At 44.2% G+C, this 18572-nt stretch overlaps 1 protein-coding gene across 11 annotated transcripts in view; it reads right to left on the bottom strand.

The window, feature by feature from the left end:
• msraa (methionine sulfoxide reductase Aa) overlaps positions 1-18572 on the bottom strand; it is a 380243-nt gene that overhangs the window by 189411 nt on the left and 172260 nt on the right. The gene's annotated exons all lie outside the window — the stretch shown is intronic.

Genomic DNA, 18572 nt, shown 5'->3' with positions numbered 1-18572 from the left:
CATTGCATGAGTCGCTGATAATGATTGTGAAGCTCTAACAGATGGACTTATGAGCATCTGCAAAAAGCAATGTGCATGTAGCCTTGGCATCACATCTCTGACTCTTTCCTTTACTCCCCCCACAGGACCATCACAAGCATCCGTCCCCCCTAGCCAGGAAGAAGAGGCTGAGCAGCCAGACTCCTCAGAGGAAGCTGCAACCTCTGAGGGCGCAACGTCAGCAGAAATCTGCGCACCTAGCACCAGCGCAGACACTCACACCTCGGTGGGACCTTCGGGACATAGAGTAGTGTTGTCACCTGGTGTATGACAGCTCACAAGTAAGCATCAGCAGATTGGGGAGACAGGGACAGCAGTGGAGAGTCCTAGTCGGAGGGCGCAGGACTCTGCCAGCTCGGCTCAGCAGCATGTCGACCCTCTGCCTCTGGGTCCATCCATGAGATCAGCGGTGATGGAACTCCAGGAACAGATGCAGGAGTCTCTGGCAGGTTTTGTCCCTAGGGTCGCTGTGAGTGTGGAGCAAATGGAGGAGTCCATAGCGACCATGACCAGAGCCTTTGTGGAGTCATTGGCACATAAACGCATCAACACGGAAAGGATGGCAACCTCTATGGAAAGGGTGGCTACCATAGAGGAGAGGATGGCTACGGCCATGGAGGAGCTTAGTCGCCAGGCTATGGAAAACATGGTCATTATTCAGAATAGATCAAATCAAATCAAATCAAATCAACTTTTATTGTCATTGTTAGTGCACAAGTGCAGTACAACGAAATGTAGGCTTGCGGCTCCCGAGAGTGTACATTTGGATTAAGACATTTAATCATTCAACATACATTTGGCTTGTAGTGTATTAACATAAATATAACCTAAATATAACCATAATAAAGTGCATTGGCAGATGTGCAGGCTTTAGAGTTTATTTGTGGAGTTCAGTAGGATGACAGCCCTGGGAAAGAAGCTGTTCCTAAATCTGGTCGTACGGGTGCAAATGCATCTGTAGCATCTCCCAGATGGTAGGAGGGCAAACAGACTGTGGCTGGGGTGGGTAGGGTCTTTGATGATGGACCGTGACCTCCGTAGACAGCGTTTCTGGTATATGTGCTCTATGGTTGGTAGCCGGGTGCCGGTAATGCGTTGGGCAGTTTTGACTACCCGCTGCAGGGCTTTCCGGTCATAGTAGCTACAGCTGCCATACCATACTGTGATAGTTTGTCAGGATGCTCTCTATAGTGCAGCAGTAAAAGTTAGAGAGGATCAGGGGTGACAGATTACATCCCTTCAGCCTCCTTAAGAAATATAGGCGCTGCTGGGCCTTCTTCACCAGAGAGGAGGTGTTGAGGGACCAGGAGAGGTCTTCCATGATGTGGACTCCGAGGAACTTAAAGCTGTCCACCCTTTCCACCACAGCCCCATTGATGTGGATGGGGGGGGGGTGTCTTCCGCCTTTAGACTTCCTGAAGTCCACAATGATTTCTTTTGTTTTCTTGGTGTTAAGGGCCAGGTTGTTATCGGCGCACCACTTCACGAGATGCTGGACCTCCTCCCTGTAGGCTGACTCATCGTTGTTGGTGATCTGGCCTACTACCGTGGTGTCATCCGCAAACTTGATGATGGTGTTTGACATCTCTTGAGGAGCGATGGGCATCTATTGAACAGAGAAACCAGACCTTCATGGAAGTCCTTCTGAGTAGGACTGCCATTGCAGATACGGGTCCCCATGGCCCCTGATGTGCAGCAAGGTGCTCTCCAGCCACTTGCAGGCGCTGAGGGGGACCTGACCCATGAGAGGGAGGTTGGTGGCAGACCTCAAGGAAGTGGGGGCTCCTCTCCAAGCGCTCACACTTCCATGCCACTGCAGAGCCCTCGGTCAGAGCCCCACCGGAGTCCACATCCAAGTGAGATAGGCGTCTCAACCCCTGCACAGTTGCAAGAGCAGCAGACTGTTGACGAGCCCTCACAGGCTCGCCACCCCAGAGGACACCCGCCAAAGGTGTCGACACAGGTGCAGCAGCAAAGTGAGCAAGGGGCCTCCACATCTGCTGAAGCCACAAGGGAGGCACCACGTAGGAGCACGCGTAAGAGGAAATTCTGTACAAATAGTCACAAGGGTAGTCACTTGGGTGCAATTTTGTGTTTACTGCAAAAATGTCATCACTTCGGTAATGTACATAACATTTCTGATGGCAAATGGTGCAGTTGTATCATCTGTCATTTCGCTAGTGGGATTTCCACATTGAGGGCTTAAGCATACTTGCAACTGTCAGTATGGTGGTCAGAGTGCTAGGAATCCTTTGGTTCTTGGCCATTGTCAATGCTCTGGTAAGAAGCTGCGAGGCAAAAGTGTTTGTTTGACTAGGCTAAGCAAATCTGGCCAGGATGAGTGTGTCCCTTGCATCCCGGGCAGCAATGTTGTCGCGCGCTGGCGCCTTCTGGCCTGTGCATCTTCAGGTGGGTGACTTGCAGCTTGCCACTCCTGTTGATGCTCCTGCTGTTGGTGCTGCTGTTGCTCATGGTTCTGCTGCTGCCGCGGCTGGTCTCCATCCGAATCTGATGTCGAGGAGGAAAGGAATTAAATGTTTGCTATGCTTCTGGAATATGCCTCACTTGAGGAAGCGCTGAGTGAGGTGGGGAGAGGGGTTGCCCAGGAGGTCACACTGGAGATGGGTGCGAGGCTCCAACCTTCCACAGGTGTGGTTAAGCCTTCTAAAAGTTGCCCCAGACCTGAGAGCACTAAGTCGTGCCACCTGTAAATCATGGCTGATCAAATCTCCTCTTTAATGGTTGACCTGCAGTTGATAGTCAGCAATCCAATAGTGCTCCTGCCAGGTTTCACATTCGTGTTTCCCACCAGGTGTGTTTCATGTGGGAAAAGGGTTAAATTCGCAAGGGCCTTTCAAAATAGGATTATAGAGGCCATTTAGTGGTTGTTAAGGGCCTTAACGACCAGTCCCGCCTGCTGGATGCGGGACGGAGTCGGGACCATCAGACATGACTGAGTTAAAATTGCTCGAGATCGGGAACCAGGCCGGTGGGGGGGGGGGGGGGTCCCGCCCGCCAGTTTTTGCGATTTTAACCCCCCCGCACGCCTCCAAGCCCACCTCCACGGCTCAATGAAAATGGAGCCCATAAAGTCAGCAGGAAACACCATAAACGCAGCCCTCGAAGTTCTGCAGCCTCAGCTCCTCAACAGCATTAACTGCTCTGCATTTCGTAGCCTTTAGATGTTGCTAGCTGGAATTCATTTACTTTATTTTGCTATCTGTTTTCCTATGGTGATCCAATAGCTATGCACTCAAATCATTTGTTTCCCTGTAGGCCTGCTGAGGAGAAAGGGGACCTGTCTATGTCCATTTGCTTTCTGATGATCATCTGAGCTGCTTGCTTCCTTTGCGATGTGAAAGAGAGGAATTAGAGTGGTTCATTTTCCTGGCAGCCGGCAAAAGTAGCCATATAAAATGTTAATCTCCCTGCAGCTGAGGTGAGCGATTTATTCAGGTTCCTTTCTTCTAGTGCAAAAGGTTACGGAAGCTCACACCCCAACCACATGCACCGCGCTGGAGATTAGCAAAAAACGGTGTGCTAACTATTTGGAAGTGGCACTAGTTTATTGAACTGACAGCTGCAGTGAAACGGTTACAATAACACAGATAATGTAAAGTGGATCAGGGAATGGAATGCTATGTGGCACTTAGCTAGGAACGAAAACAAAAAGGTAAAAGCATGAAATTGAATTAGGTTGTCATCCGTGGGAGTACCAAACTGCATCCATTGATGCCCATCAACACAGGGATAATGATGATGATGATTATTCCCATAGAACAGGTTCTAAAACTGTGTCCAGTATTTCATCAGAAGGTATACAGTACTTACTTTGGCTTTATTGCTAGTGCCATACAAATTCTGTGTACCTCTTTACAATTACTGTGGCAATTGCAGTCAAAGTAACAAGTCCAGATTTTATTCAAACAAATGTTGTTGATAAAAGAACTGCTTAATATGTTGAACCTACCATCTAATATATCATTTCTTTTTTTTTTTTAAACCCACTTAAAGCTGTTTGTGTGGAAGCAAATGTAAAATTACAGGCTTTAACATTTCAAAGCAATTCGGAGATGAATCTGATGAGGGAAACTGTGGCAGAGTTTTCATATCAAAAGATTACATTAGAATTTTTAGGATGCGTATGTTGTTTGACAGATATCAGGTGAAGTTGCATGGGACAGTTATGTTCAGTGATGTGATCAGATTGAGCAACTGTTGTTGCTATTTTGAATAATTTTTTTTTTAAACAAGGTGCTTATGTTTTTTTAAAAGCAATGAGAAACAGGTGCAGATGAAAGGGCTCATTAAGCAGTGTTGGTGTCACAAATAATCACATTTACCATTTTATTTTTTAAAAGTCAAACCTGAGCTGTGTAGTCCAGATAATACCAAAATCTGAACCTTTATATACAATTAAAAAAATTAGAATACATACAAAGTGATTATATTTATTCGAAACAACACAAGGCCAATAGGTTGCCTTTCAGCCTGGAAATGTTATGTATGTCTCCCTTGCTGAGTTGGAGTTGGGGGGGGGGGGGGGTGCAAAATACAGAGATATTTATATATAGTTCCAGTGTGGGGTTATGGGTGTTTGCAATGCATCATTGCCCATTTGATTTAGCAATGATGCGTTAGTCTCCATGCAGAAAGTGTGACATCATAAGGCCCTTTGCACAATGTGGGTATTTAGGTGCAGATTTATGACTCGCGTTGCCCAGGATTTTTTTGCCTTTGTTCTCAGGATGTGGCAACTTGACAAGGCTGCATTTATTGCTCATCCCTTGTTGCCTTGGGATGGTGGTGGTGTGGGGATTCTCCCTGATTCATTGCAGTCCTTGTGGTGATGGTGCTCCCACAATGGTAGAGAATTCCTGGATTTTGACCCAATGATGAAGGAACAGAAATAGATGCCCAAGTCAGGACGCTGTGCAGCTTGGAGGGGAACTTCAAGGTGATTATGTTTCCGCAATACTGCAGCTGTTGTCCTAATCAGTGGTGCAGGTTGGAGGACAGGGAGATGCTGTTAAATAAGTTGGCGAGTTACTACAGTGCATCCTGTAGATAGTACATAATGCAGGCACAGTGTGCTGGTGGTGGATATTGAGTCCAGTGGTACGGACGGCAATAATGCAAATTGCACCCATCCAGCCAAGCAGTGAGTATTCCATCACGTCCCTGACTTGAGCCTTGTAGATGGTGGAGAGGTTTTAGGGGGGCACGAGCAGGAAATGAGCCACTCATTACAGAGTACGCAGCCTTTGCCCTGCTCTTGTAGCCATGTTGATGTGGCTGGTCCAATGAAGCATCTAGTCAATGATAGACCCATCCCACACCCCAACTTCCGCCCAAGGTGCCAATGATGGGGGAATTCAGTGATGGCGGTGCCGTTGAAAGTCAGGGGCAAATGGCTGCGCTTTTTTTGTTGGAGATGGTCATTACCTGCCACTTATCAGCCCAAGGGCCAAGATTTCATTAGATTTATAATCCTGGGCCAACTTGCACTCAATAAGAGGTTCAAGCGGTAATATAGAGCAGTACAAAGGCTAAGCATAAATAGTCTACCCATTTCATATCAAGAAAATAATTAATTTCTGAAGTATGCAAACTTGTAAAATTAACTTGCGGCGACCAAACTAAATCTAGGGAACATTTTTTCCTTTTAGCTGTGTCAGCTGTGGCTCAGTAAGTAGCACACTCGCCTCTGAGTCAGTAGGTTATGGGTTCAAGTCCCACTCCAGGGGCTTAAGCACAAAAATCTAGGCTGACACTCCAGTGCAGTGCTGAGGGAGTGCTGCACTGTCGGAGGTGCTGTCTTTCAGATGAGACGTTAAACTGAGGTCCCATCTGCTATCTCAGGTGGACGTAAAAGATCCCATGGCACTATTTCGAAGAAGAGCAGGGGAGTTATCCCTGGTGTCCTGGCCAATATTTATCCCTCAATCAACATAACAAAAACAGATTACCTGGTCATTATCACATTGCTGTTTGTGGGACCTTTATGTGCGCAAATTGGCTGCTGCATTTCCCACATTACAACAGTGACTACACTTCAAAAGTACTTCATTGGCTGTAAAGCGCTTTGAGACGTCTGGTGGTCGTGAAAGGCGCTATATAAATGCAAGTCTTTCTTTTATATTTATTATTTGGACTAGTGTTAATGTATATTTATATTGAGTTACATGGAATAAACAACCATATACACAATCACATTTTTTTTTTTTAATTGTCAAATTGTCATTTTATGTTATTCTTCAGGTGAGTGATTCTCAGTTTAATCATTCTTTACATCTGTGACCAATTTCAGGATCTCATTTCCTGATGCAGGCATCTGCAGCAACTCTCACTCACACTACACATCTCAGCAAGTTGTGCGCCCGCCATTGATATTTGAATGTACGCCTCTCGTTGACTGCCTGATTGTACAATATGCAGCAGATTCTCTTCCGTTTTTATGAAAGGTTTTACCAAATCTATTCAGGGCAGCTCTTTTATTTAAATATTCCAAGGATTCATTCCACAACTGATTGCATCCTGTGGACATGATGTAGCACCTCTCAGAGAATCACGTGGATTCTGGACTGCTGTCGCTAGCCATATTTTGAGTGGTTACTCTCCATTCCCCAAGAGGCATCAGGTAAAAGGTTATCTTCTCTGAACAAGCCAGGCACACAGAAACTTTGAAGAATGAATTAAATACATATTGATCCAGGATACTTTTCAGCGAGCAACAAAGTGTTGTTCTGTGGATAGTACACCACTTGCATATAGAGGAAAGGGAATACCTTCCTGTTATTTTAGGCCAAGGAATTTATACAAGGAATTGTATTGATTTCTTTGTGGGTTCAATGACGACTCATTTATGAAAGAGAATGTCTTTTAATCTAAAGTTTGTTCAACTCTGGTTAACAGCCTTACAGGAGACACCATGCTAGAAATCCATCTAAAACGAAACTAAAACTAAACTGCTTGTCTCTGTCACATGCCCTCTGCTGGTCAGGCATAAGTAATCAATCAGGCAAATATGCTGGTAAGGCATCATAATCAAACAGGCAAATACCATCACTATTTGCTGATATCATTACATCTCCCTTTCTTAAAACAAAAGTATTTTACTTTTAACTAACAACATGTTTTCTTTGCATTAATCTGCATTTTAACTGTAACACTTAATGAACTTACATTATCATTATCATGATCAAGGTTTTTTAACCTTGCTTTGTGTGTTCACATGAAATATGTAAATACACTAGAACTTGAAGAAAGAATAAGATAACATTACTTCCTTCTATAACAATAGTCCTTAAATTTGCTCAATGAGTCTCTCAGGAGGCTTCACGTGTCTTGAGGATTTTCTGATTGATTGTCCTTGAATCTGAGTTGTTGCCTCACATAATGGTTTCTCAGCTGTGTGATCAGGTTGTTCAACATTATCAGTCTTTTGACCTGCTGTGTGATCAGGTTGTTCAACAGTATCAGTCTTTTGACTTGCTGTGGCTGGTCCCATGAGAAGATCTCGACGATTTCTTCTCAGAACAGCACCCTCATCCGTCTGAATGGTGTATGATCTTGGTTGAACTTCACTCAGGACAGTTCCCTTCTGAGTCCATATGTTTGTTTTGTCTTTGAACCTTACTTGGTCACCAGTGTGGAGTTCAGGTAGGTTTTGTGTTCCTCTGTCATAGTAGTACTTTTGCTTTTCTTTCTGTTGTTCTTTGAACTTCCTCACTTTCTCCCCCTCTTTTGTTTTCAGGAGGTTCTCCGGGATGGGTAGGTTTGACCTTAGCAGGCGTCCCATAAGGAGTTGGGCTGGTGACATACCACACTCGAGCGGCATTGTGCGGTATACAAGCATGCTCTGGTAGAAGTCAGTTCCACTGTCTTTTGCCTTGTACATCAGTCTTTTCACTGTCTGGACCGATTTTTCCACTAGACCATTGGACTGTGGAAAGTGAGGACTTGACGTTGTGTGGACAAAGTCCCACTCTTTGGCAAAGTGTCGGAAACTTGCATTGTAAAACTGCGGTCCGTGGTCTGTGAAGACCTCGCTTGCCACGCCATGTCTGGAGAATATGGCTTTCATACATGTTATCACAGCATCTGCAGTGGTGGTGTACAGTCTACAAACCTCTGGATACAGGGAGTAATAGTCTGTGACTACAAGATAGTCCTTCCCTTGACATACAAATAGGTCAGTGCCTACCTTCTGGTAAGGTCTGTCTGGTGCTGGGTGTGGCTTTAGTGGTTCTACCGGATTGCTTGCTCAATATTTCAGGCATATTGTGCAGTTTGACACCTCATTTGTCACATCTTGGTTGATTCGTGGCCAGTACATCACCTCTCGTGCTCTTTTCTTACACTTTTCGATTCCCAGATGTCCTCCATGGATCCTTTTTAGCATCTCTTTTCTCAGACTCTTTGGGATAACTATTTTACTTCCTTTGTAGATGATGTCTTCGACCACTGATAGTTCCGCCCTGCAGTTCCAGTACTCTGCCATGTCAGGTGAGCAGTCTTGCTTCATGTTGGGCCATCCATCCAAGATGCTTTTCCTCAGTCGTCTCAGTGTTTCATCTTTGTTTGTCTCAGTCTTTATGAGCTCCATTTTTGCATCTGCTATGGGCAGTGCACTTGTGATCATGTCCACGTAGGCGTTCACTTTTTCATCCATTTGGTGTTTGCGGGCTCACTTGGGTCAACAGCTCTGGACAACGTGTCTGCTGTATACATCAGCTTACCCGGTGTGTACGCAACATTCAGTGTATAGCGTTGCAGCCTGATCATCATTCTTTGTATTCTAAGCGGACAGCTATTTAGTGGCTTTTGGAACAATGCAATCAAGGGCTTATAATCAGTCTCTACACTGATTGCTTGTCCTGCCACAAACTGGTGAAATATTTCACAGGCGTATGTGATGCTGAGCAGTTCCTTTTCTATTTGAGCATATCGCGTCTCCGTGTCTGTCATTGAGCGCGATGCATATGCAATAGGTTGCCAGTAGTCATATTTTTGCAGAAGAACGGCACCGAGCCCACTCTGTGATGCATCTGATGATATCTTGATGGGTCTCGCTGGGTCATAAAACTTCAGAACTGGTTCCTCTGTGAGCAGTTTCTTTAGATCGCTCCATGACTTCTCATGCTCATGATTCCATTCCCATTCTATGTTCTTTTCAGTTAGTCTTCTCAGTGGCGCCATCTTTTCTGAGAGGTTGGATATGAATTTACCCATGTAGTTGATCACTCCATTAAACCTCTGCACGTCCTTTTTGCATTGTGGCTTTGGCATATTCTCAATGGCGGACACTTTTCTGGGATCTGGTCTGATGCCCTCACTGCTAAGGATATCTCCCACGAATGTCAGTTCTGTCACCCCGAGCTGGCATTTCTCTCTATTCAGCTTCAGGTTTGTTTTCCTTGTTGCTTCCAGCACTTTTTTCAGTCTCTCGTCATGCTCAGTTCTCGTGGTTCCCCATACTATGATGTCATCCATTGATGTATCAACTCCCTCCAGGTGCTCATAGATCATATGGATAGTTTTGTGATACACTTCAGGAGCTGAGGCAATGCCAAATGGTAACCTTAGGAATCTGTATCTGCCAAATGGACTGTTGAACGTGCACAGTCTTGAACTTGCTTCGTCCAGTTTCATCTGCCAAAATCCTGATGATACATCTAACTTGCTGAAATACTTTGCATTTGCAAACTGTGACATGATTTCCTCACGTGTAGGAAGCTTGAAGTGCTCGCTCTTTATTGCTCTGTTTAGATCTCTTGGATCCAAGCAAATTCTGAGCTTTCCATTCTTTTTGTCCACAACGACGAGGGAACTCACCCACTCAGTTGGCTCATCTATCTTCTGAATCACGTTCAGGCTTTCCATCCTGTCCAACTCTGCCTTCAGTTGCTTTTGAAGAGCAAACGGAACTTTTCTGCATGGATGTATGACCGTTGGCATACTTATATCTACTCTGATCGTGTGTTCTCCTGGAAGGCATCCTAGAACCTGAAATAGGTCGTTGTACTCTTTCATGAGTTCATCATAGACTGTCTCTCCTTCGCTTTCCACAACGAGGGCTCTCTTTACCAGGTTCAGTCTCTCACAGGCTTTTAAACCTAGTATGGCATGCACATCCTTTGGCACCATGATTAATGCTAGCGTGTGCTCTCTGTCCTTGTGTGTTACTTTGACAATGCATCTTCCTTTCACTGGTATATCAGTACCTGAGTATCCTGTCACTTTCACTTTTATTCCATGTATCTTTGGTCTGGGTCTAATTTTCTTAAAATCAGTCTCTGATATCACATTAACTTGTGCTCCAGTATCCAATTTAAATGGAATATGTATGTCATTCACTTTTAGTGTCAACATCCAGTCTCTTTCTTCTTCTTTGTTTTCAGACACAACATCTACATTGAACTCCTCTATCTCGCTTTCATCTACTGCATGGACCTTGCTTTGTTGCGCTTGGTTCTTACAGCAACGGGCATAATGGTTGTTTTTGTTGCAACTATTGCATTTTTTACCATATGCTGGACACTTTTTTGGTGGATGCTGTGTACCGCATCGACTACATGACTTTCGATTGTCCCTTTCATTTTTGTTCGCTGGCCACGCCTCTTTTTTCACATTGGTGCTCTTTTTGTTAAACGGTTTGTGTCCGTTCTTACTCACTGCATCCACGTTGCAGCTGCTGTCACTGAACAGCTCCTTTGCCTGCGACTTCACAGTCTCTGTAGCCCTACACAGTGCTATGGCTTTTCCCAGGTCTAGATTTTGCTCTCTTAGCAGTCTTTCCCTTAGACCATTATCTGGAATACCACACACCAGTCTGTCTTTTATCAGCAAGTCTGTCAGTCCCCCAAATTCACACGATTTGCTTCTGTTTCTCAGTTCAGTCACATACTGATCAATATTCTCTCCCGTTTTCTGTACACATGTGAAAAATCTGTGCCTCTCAAACGTCACGTTACGTTTAGGTATACAGTAGGCCTCAAACTGTTCCATTATTTTATCTAGCTTCATTTTGTCTCCATCAGCAGCGAATGTGAAGTTATTATACACCTCCAGCGCTTCATCACCCACGACATGCAAGAACACTGACGCTTTCATTTTATCACTTTTCTCGTCAGCTCCGATTGCCGCTAAATACAACTACAAATGTTGTTTGAATCTCCTCCAATTTTCAGCCACATTATCTGTCAACTGAAGCTTCGCCGGTGGGTGTAAACCTTCCATTTTTTACTTCGTTAGCTATTCTCCAATGGTAAGTAACGATGTTCTCTTTTGGCTTGCTAATATGTGGAGAGCTGATTTAACATCAGATTTTTCCTCTTCATCTCTTTCAATCACTTCTGACACCATGTATTGATTTCTTTGTGGGTTCAATGACTACTCATTTATGAAAGAGAATGTCTTTTAATCTAAAGTTTGTTCAACTCTGGTTAACAGCCTTACAGGAGACACCATGCTAGAAATCCATCTAAAACAAAACTAAAACTAAACTGCTTGTCTCTGTCACATGCCCTCTGCTGGTCAGGCATAAGTAATCAATCAGGCAAATATGCTGGTAAGGCATCATAATCAAACAGGCAAATACCATCACTATTTGCTGATATCATTACAGGAATAACAACAGAAAATGCTGGAAATACTCAGCAGGCCAGGCCGCATCCGTGGAGAGAGAAACAGGGTTAACATTTCAGGTCAGATGAAGGGTCCCAGACCTGAAATGTTAACCCTGTTTCTCTCTCCACGGATGCTGCCTGGCCTGCTGAGTATTTCCAGCATTTTCTGTTGTTTTTTCAGATTTCCAACATCTGCAGTATTTTGTTATTAATTTATACAAGGTGTCTGTATCCAATTGATCACATGCCCCTTGAAAAAATGCACTTCAGGAAATTCTGCAAGTACAAAACACTTATGCTGCTATGCTAGCTGTTGCACTTCTTACTGTGAAAAGTGAATGAAGCGTGAAGAACGTACTATGAAAGCATTAATCACCTCCTGTTAATGCTGTGACATTGTGCCCTACGCAATGCAAATGTAAACTCCTCCTGGGGTTTGCAAACATCCTGTGGCAAAGAAAATGTAAATCAGCTGTAGCTTTAACTGCCAAAAGTATGGTTGAATGAAAAAGTGTCCAGATCCGCAGCAAAATAATTCACACTGATGATCTTCTTGCTCAATCTAACCTCCTCTTGACACACTTTTAAGGTAAAACAAAATAAATTATTATTGGACTGCACATCCTTCCACCTGGAAACTTAGCTTTCCTCAGTATCATCCTCCATAATTGGAGGAATAGAATTCTAGCAGTTATTAAAGTAGAAACTACTACAGTGTGTTTGCTGGTGCTGTGGGGGAGGGTTTAAACTAAAATGGCAGGGGGTTGGGAACCTGTGCAGGGAGACAGAGGAAAGGGAAACAAAGACAGAAGCAAAAGACAGGAAGGAGAAAAGCAAAGGTGGCAGTCAGAGAAATCAAGGGTTTAAATCAAACATGGCCACAGTAAATAATAATTCTAAAAGGTCTAAGAGTGTTAAAAAAAACAAGCCTGAAGGCTTTGTGTCTTAATGCGAGGAGCATTCGTAATAAGGTGGATGAATTAGCTGCGCAAATAGATGTAAACAGATATGATATGATTGGGATTACGGAAACATGACTCCAGGGTGATCAAGGCTGGGAAGTCAACATCCAGGGGTATTCAATATTCAGGAAAGACAGGCAAAAAGGAAAAGGAGGTGGGGTAGCATTGCTGGTTAGAGGAGATTAACACAATTGTAAGGAGGGATATTAGCTGTGATGATGTGGAATCTGTATGGGTAGAGCTGAGAAATACCATGGGGCAGAAAATGTTAGTGGGAGTTGCATACAGACCCCCAAACAGTAATGCAGAGATTGGGGATGGCATTAAACGGGAAATTAGAGATGCGTGTAATTAGGGCACAGCGGTTATCATAGGTGACTTTAATCTACATATAGATTGGGCTAACCAAATTAGTAACAATACTGTGGAGGAGGAATTCCTGGAGTGTATACGGGATGGTTTCCTGGACCAATATGTCGAGGAACCAACTAGAGGTCAGGCCTTAGACTGGGTATTACGTAATGAGAAAGGAATAATTAGCAATCCTGTTGTGCAAGGCCCCTTGGGGCGGAGCGATCATAATATGATAGAATTCTTCATTAAGGTAGAGAGTGAAGTAGTTGATTCAGAGACTAGGGTCCTGAATTTAAATAAAGGAAACTACGATGGTATGAGGCGCGAGTTGGGTAGGATTGATTGGGGAATGTTACTCAAAGGGTTGACGGTGGATAGGGAATGGCAAACATTTAAAGATCGCATGGATGAACTACAGAATTTGTTCATCCCAGTTTGGCATAAAAATAAAACAAAAATGGTGACTCAACCATGGCTAACAAGGGAAATTAGGGATAGCATAAGATCCAAGGAGAGGACATATAAATTGGCCAGAAAAAGCAGTAAACTTGAGGATTGGGAGCAGTTTAGGATTCAGCAAAGGAGGACAAAGGGATTAATTAAGAGGGGGAAAACAGAGTATGAGAGTAAGCTTGCTGGGAACATATAAACTGACTGTAGAAGCTTCTATAGATATGTGAAGAGAAAAAGATTGGTGAAGTCAAGCGTAGGTCCCTTGCAGTCAGAATCAGCGGAATTTATAATGGGGAACAAAGAAATGGCTGACCAATTAAATACATACTTTGGTTCTGTCTTCACAAAGGAGGACACAAATAAACTCCCAGAGACGTCGGGGAACATAGGGTCTAATGAGAGGGACGAACTGAATGAAATCAGTATTTGTAGGGAAATGGTGTTCGGGAAATTGACGGGATTGAAGGCCGATAAATCCCCAGGGCCTGATAATCTACATCCTAGGGTACTTAAGGAAGTGGCCCTAGAAATAGTAGATGCATTGCTGGTCATCTTCCAAAATTCTATAGACTCTGGAACAGTTCCCATGGATTGGAGGGTAGCTAATGTTACCCCACTATTCAAAAAAGGTGGTAGAGAGAAAATGGGGAATTATAGACCGGTAAGCCTGACATCGGTAGTGGGGAAAATGCTAGAGTCCATTATAAAAGATGTAATAGCAGAGCACTTGGAAAACAGTGACAGGATCAGACAAAGTCAACATGGATTTACAAAAGGTAAATCGTGCTTGATTAATTTACTGGAATTTTTTGAGGATGTAACTGGTAGAATAGATAAGGGAGAACCAGTGGATGTGGTGTATTTGGACTTTCAGAAGGCTTTCGATAAGGTCCCGCATAAGAGATTAGCGTGTAAAGTTAAGGCACATGGGATTGGGGCAAGGTACTGGCTTGGATAGAGAACTGGTTGGCAGACAGGAAGCAAAGAGTTGGAATAAATGGGTCTTTTTCTGAGTGGCAGGCAGTGACTAGTGGGGTACCGCAGGGATCGGTCCTAGGACCCCAGCTATTCACAATATATATTAATGATCTAGACAAGGGAACTAGATGTAATATCTCCAAGTTTGCAGACAACACAAAGCTGGGTGGGCGTGTGTGCTGTGAGGAGGATGCCGAGAAAATCCAGTATGATTTGGACAGGTTGGGCGATTGGGCAGATGCATGGCAGATGCAGTATAATGTGGATAAATGCGAGGTTATCCACTTTGGTGGCAAAAACAGGAAGGCAGATTATTATCTGAACAGCAATAGATTGGGAGAAGGGGAAGTGCAACGAGACCTGGGTGTCCTTGTGCACCAGTCGCTGAAGGTAAGCATGCAGGTGCAGCAGGCGGTTAAGAAGGTAAATGGTATGTTGGCCTTCGTAACGAGAAGGTTCGAGTACAGGAACAAGGATGTCTTGCTGCAGTTGTACAGGGCCTTGATGAGACCACACATTGAGTATTGTGTGCAGTTTTGGTCCCCTTATCTGAGGAAGGATGTTCTTGCCATGGAGGGAGTGCAGCGAGGATTCACCAGACTGATACCTGGGATGGCAGGAATGACGTATGAGGAGAGATTGGGTCGATTGGGCTTATACTCGCTGGAGTTTAGAAGAATGAGAGGGGATCTCATTGAAACTTATAAAATTCTAACAGGACTAGACAGACTAGATGCAGGAAGGATGTTCCCGATGGCCGGGGAGTCCAGAACCAGGGGTCACAGTCTAAGGATAAGGGGTAGGCCATTTAGGACAGAGATGAGGAGGAATTTCTTCACCCAGAGAGTGGTGAACCTGTGGAATTCTCTACCACAGAAGGCAGTTGAGACCAATTCATTAAATATATTCAAGAAGGAGTTAGATATATTTCTTAAGGCTAAAGGGATCAAGGGATATGGGGAGAAGGCAGGGACCGGGTACTGAGTTTGGATGATCAGCCATGATCTCATTGAATGGCGGAGCAGGCTCGAGGGGCCGAATGGCCTACTCCTGCTCCTATCTTCTATGTTTCTATGTTACTATGTTGATTAGCTATTAAATCATTAGAATTTTTATTTAAAAGTTCATTTACAGTGCAGCTAATGGTCTGAGAGGAGTAGCTGTACTTCTCATTCATTCAGGCTGGAACTTTCCCAGTCCTGTTTAAGAGGGAGCTCTTAAGATATATGAATGTGCAGAAGTCTCTCTCAGCAGTTTGAAATTTAAATGTTTAGAGAGAATCCCTGCTCTTAAAACATTTAAATTGAGGCAAGGTATGTTTAAGAAGTGCCCAGCAGGCCCATTAGACCCCAAGCACTTTATAATCAAGATTTGACACTACACTGGATTTAACACTCCATGTGATATTAAACTAAAATATAATATAACTAAAATATAACCTCCGTTCAGTCCGTAAGGGTGACCCTGAGCTTCCGGTCGCCTGTCACTTTAATTCACCGCTTCACTCCGACTCTGATCTCTCTGTCCTCGGCCTATTACATTGTTCCAATGTAGCTCAATGTAAGCTCGAGGAACAGCACCTCATCTTTCGATTTGGCACTTTACAGCCTGCCGGACTCAACATTGAGTTCAACAATTTCAAACTATAACCCCGGCCCCCATTTTTCATGCTGTATGATTTTGCCATTCCCATTTGCAACATTTTTTTCTTTCCTGCCTCTTACAAAAGCACAGCATGTTCAATTGCTCCCTCCCCTTCCACCCTCCCCTCCACCCCCCCACCCCACCCCTTCCACCCGTCTCTGCACCTGCTTAATATCTGTTACATCTCCAGCTTTTTCCAGTTCTGATGAAGGGTCCCAGACCTGAAACATTGGGGTCGATTTTCATTAAGCTGTCGGGAAGGAGGCGGGACTACAACTTTCGGGTTTTAGTCCCGCCTCCATCGATGTCCGGCCAATCCGCGCGATTTTCCCTTGATTGACCTTGTTGAGCCCACCCAGGGGGCTCAGCAGGCCAATTAAGGGCCACCCGGCAACAGGTGACGTCACAGACTGAAATTTCATCTGTCAAGAGGTCTTGACAGATGAAATATCAGTATTTCACAGCTGTTTGAAGCTGTCAAACACTGACAGTCTGACTTCTAACCTGAGTCCTTCTACACAGACTCAGTTAGAACTGTCACCGGCAATGAAAGCTGAAGGCTGTCACTTTTGACAGCTCGCAGCCATTTTGCTGTCAGTGCCGGCTGAGTGATGGACTCCCGAAACCTAGAGGAAGAAAGGCTGTTAAGGTAAGTACAGGTAATTTAAACTTCTTTACACACTTTAGACACACCAAACACACTTACCTTTGCACTCATGCACCCATCACTCACCTGAACACCGACATCGCGACCCCTCCAAGTCCTTCAACCCGACGGCCCGCCTGCTCTAACCTGACGTGGTTTGGAGCCGTCGGGAATCCCACACGACACCCCTCAAAATAGGGATTAGGCTAAAAACATTAACGGGCAGTTAATTGGCACTAATCCCTTCCCGCCTTGGGTCGGCGGGTCCCAGTGCGGGGCGGGTACCCGCCTCCTGTGAAACGTACATGGAGGCGGGTTTTGGGCAGGATTGTGTTGGGACCCCCGAATTCAGGATTTCCCCCCCCCCCCCCCACACGCCTGAAACCCCGCCTGACGGCTCCAGGAAAATCAACCCCGTTATCTCTGTTTCTCTCTCCACGGATGCTGCCTGGCCTGCTGAGTTTTTCCAGCGTTTTCTGTTGTTATTTAAAATATAATGAGACTGGGCCCTCCAGGGACGCTCACTCCACTTCGCGCTGAATTCAGGTCAAGCCACAAATCCAGATTTAGTCAGTTTATCATTGGTGCAAAGCCTAAAACCGTCTGCACTGGGGCAAAACTTACAGCATAATGCATTGTCACAATGAGCCAGTACTTGAGACCTTAGGTTTAAATCTTTTATCTGTTTTTGCTATTTTCCTTATAATATACAGTAAAAGTCTCAAAAAATATTGGATGGTTCCTTAACATGTTCAACATAATGAAATCTATGGTGGGGGTGGGAGGATTTATTCATATGCCTGCTGTTGGACATGTTGGGAGCCTTCTTCATGCTATCACGTTGCACACAGGCCCTATAATTTTCCTATTCCTGGAGCTGGACTCTGGATATATATATATTTTTTTTAAAGCATTCAACCTGAAAGAAATTGAGTACACTGAACAGAATACTGTACGGCAGCAGGGAAACATGATTTATATATCCACTTGTGGCAACTGACCAGATAACTTGTCTCATGGGAGTTAGAAGGTCAGGTTACTTGTACAGATATAAATCATATTTCACTGCACACCTCCCATACAGGATTTATCCAAAAATAGAAAGGAATTACAGTGACAGACTTTAAAACAAGGACAATGGAGATCATGCCCTAATATAAGACTCACTTAAGAAAAAGTGGGGAAAAAAATTAAGAATGGTACATGGTCTTGCAATGCAAATATCACTGCATCATTTTCATTCTATATCCCTGATTTATATTTTTATGTCATGCCAAGAGATATAGTGCATCACACAAACTGGAAAACTGCTGCTTGCTCATCGTCAAGGTAATCAGGTGTTGCCAGGCACCATGGCAGTTTTGGCCCCTACAACACTAACACTCAATCTAGCAAGCCAGTTAGTGAAGGCATCAGACATCATCAGCACCTGCACAGAAACTCCAGCCTTCAACCCTTTTTCACGTGAAAAGTAGTCATGCATCCCAATGTTCTCTCTTCTGCACTCTCAATCCATAGAACTATAGAGGTTTACAGTACGAAAGGAAGCCATTTGCCCATCGTGTCTGAGCTGGCTAATGCTTGAGCAATCGATAACTAATCTCTCTCACCTGCTCTCTTCCCCAAGTCCTGTATCTTCCTCTGCTTCACTGCATTACCGGATTCTGTTCCTTGTACCCCAGCCTTAAGAATCTTCCCATATATGCTCCCCAAATCCGATTTAAAATACAAGAAAATACTACTAGATGGTTTAGTACCGATTTATAGCGAGGTCTGTCTCCTTGCTAAGTGCTCTTGATATTACTCATTATTGCTATTTAATTTGTGTCAGTTAATCATTTTGTGCTGCTAATTATAGAATGCCAT

This window comes from Somniosus microcephalus, chromosome 9 (assembly GCF_052327205.1).
Source record: "Somniosus microcephalus isolate GS21.2 chromosome 9, FLI_Smic_1.0, whole genome shotgun sequence".
NCBI lineage: Eukaryota > Metazoa > Chordata > Chondrichthyes > Squaliformes > Somniosidae > Somniosus > Somniosus microcephalus.
The sequence above is the reverse complement of the archived record's forward strand: the minus strand, read 5'-3'. Positions and strand labels throughout refer to the sequence as shown.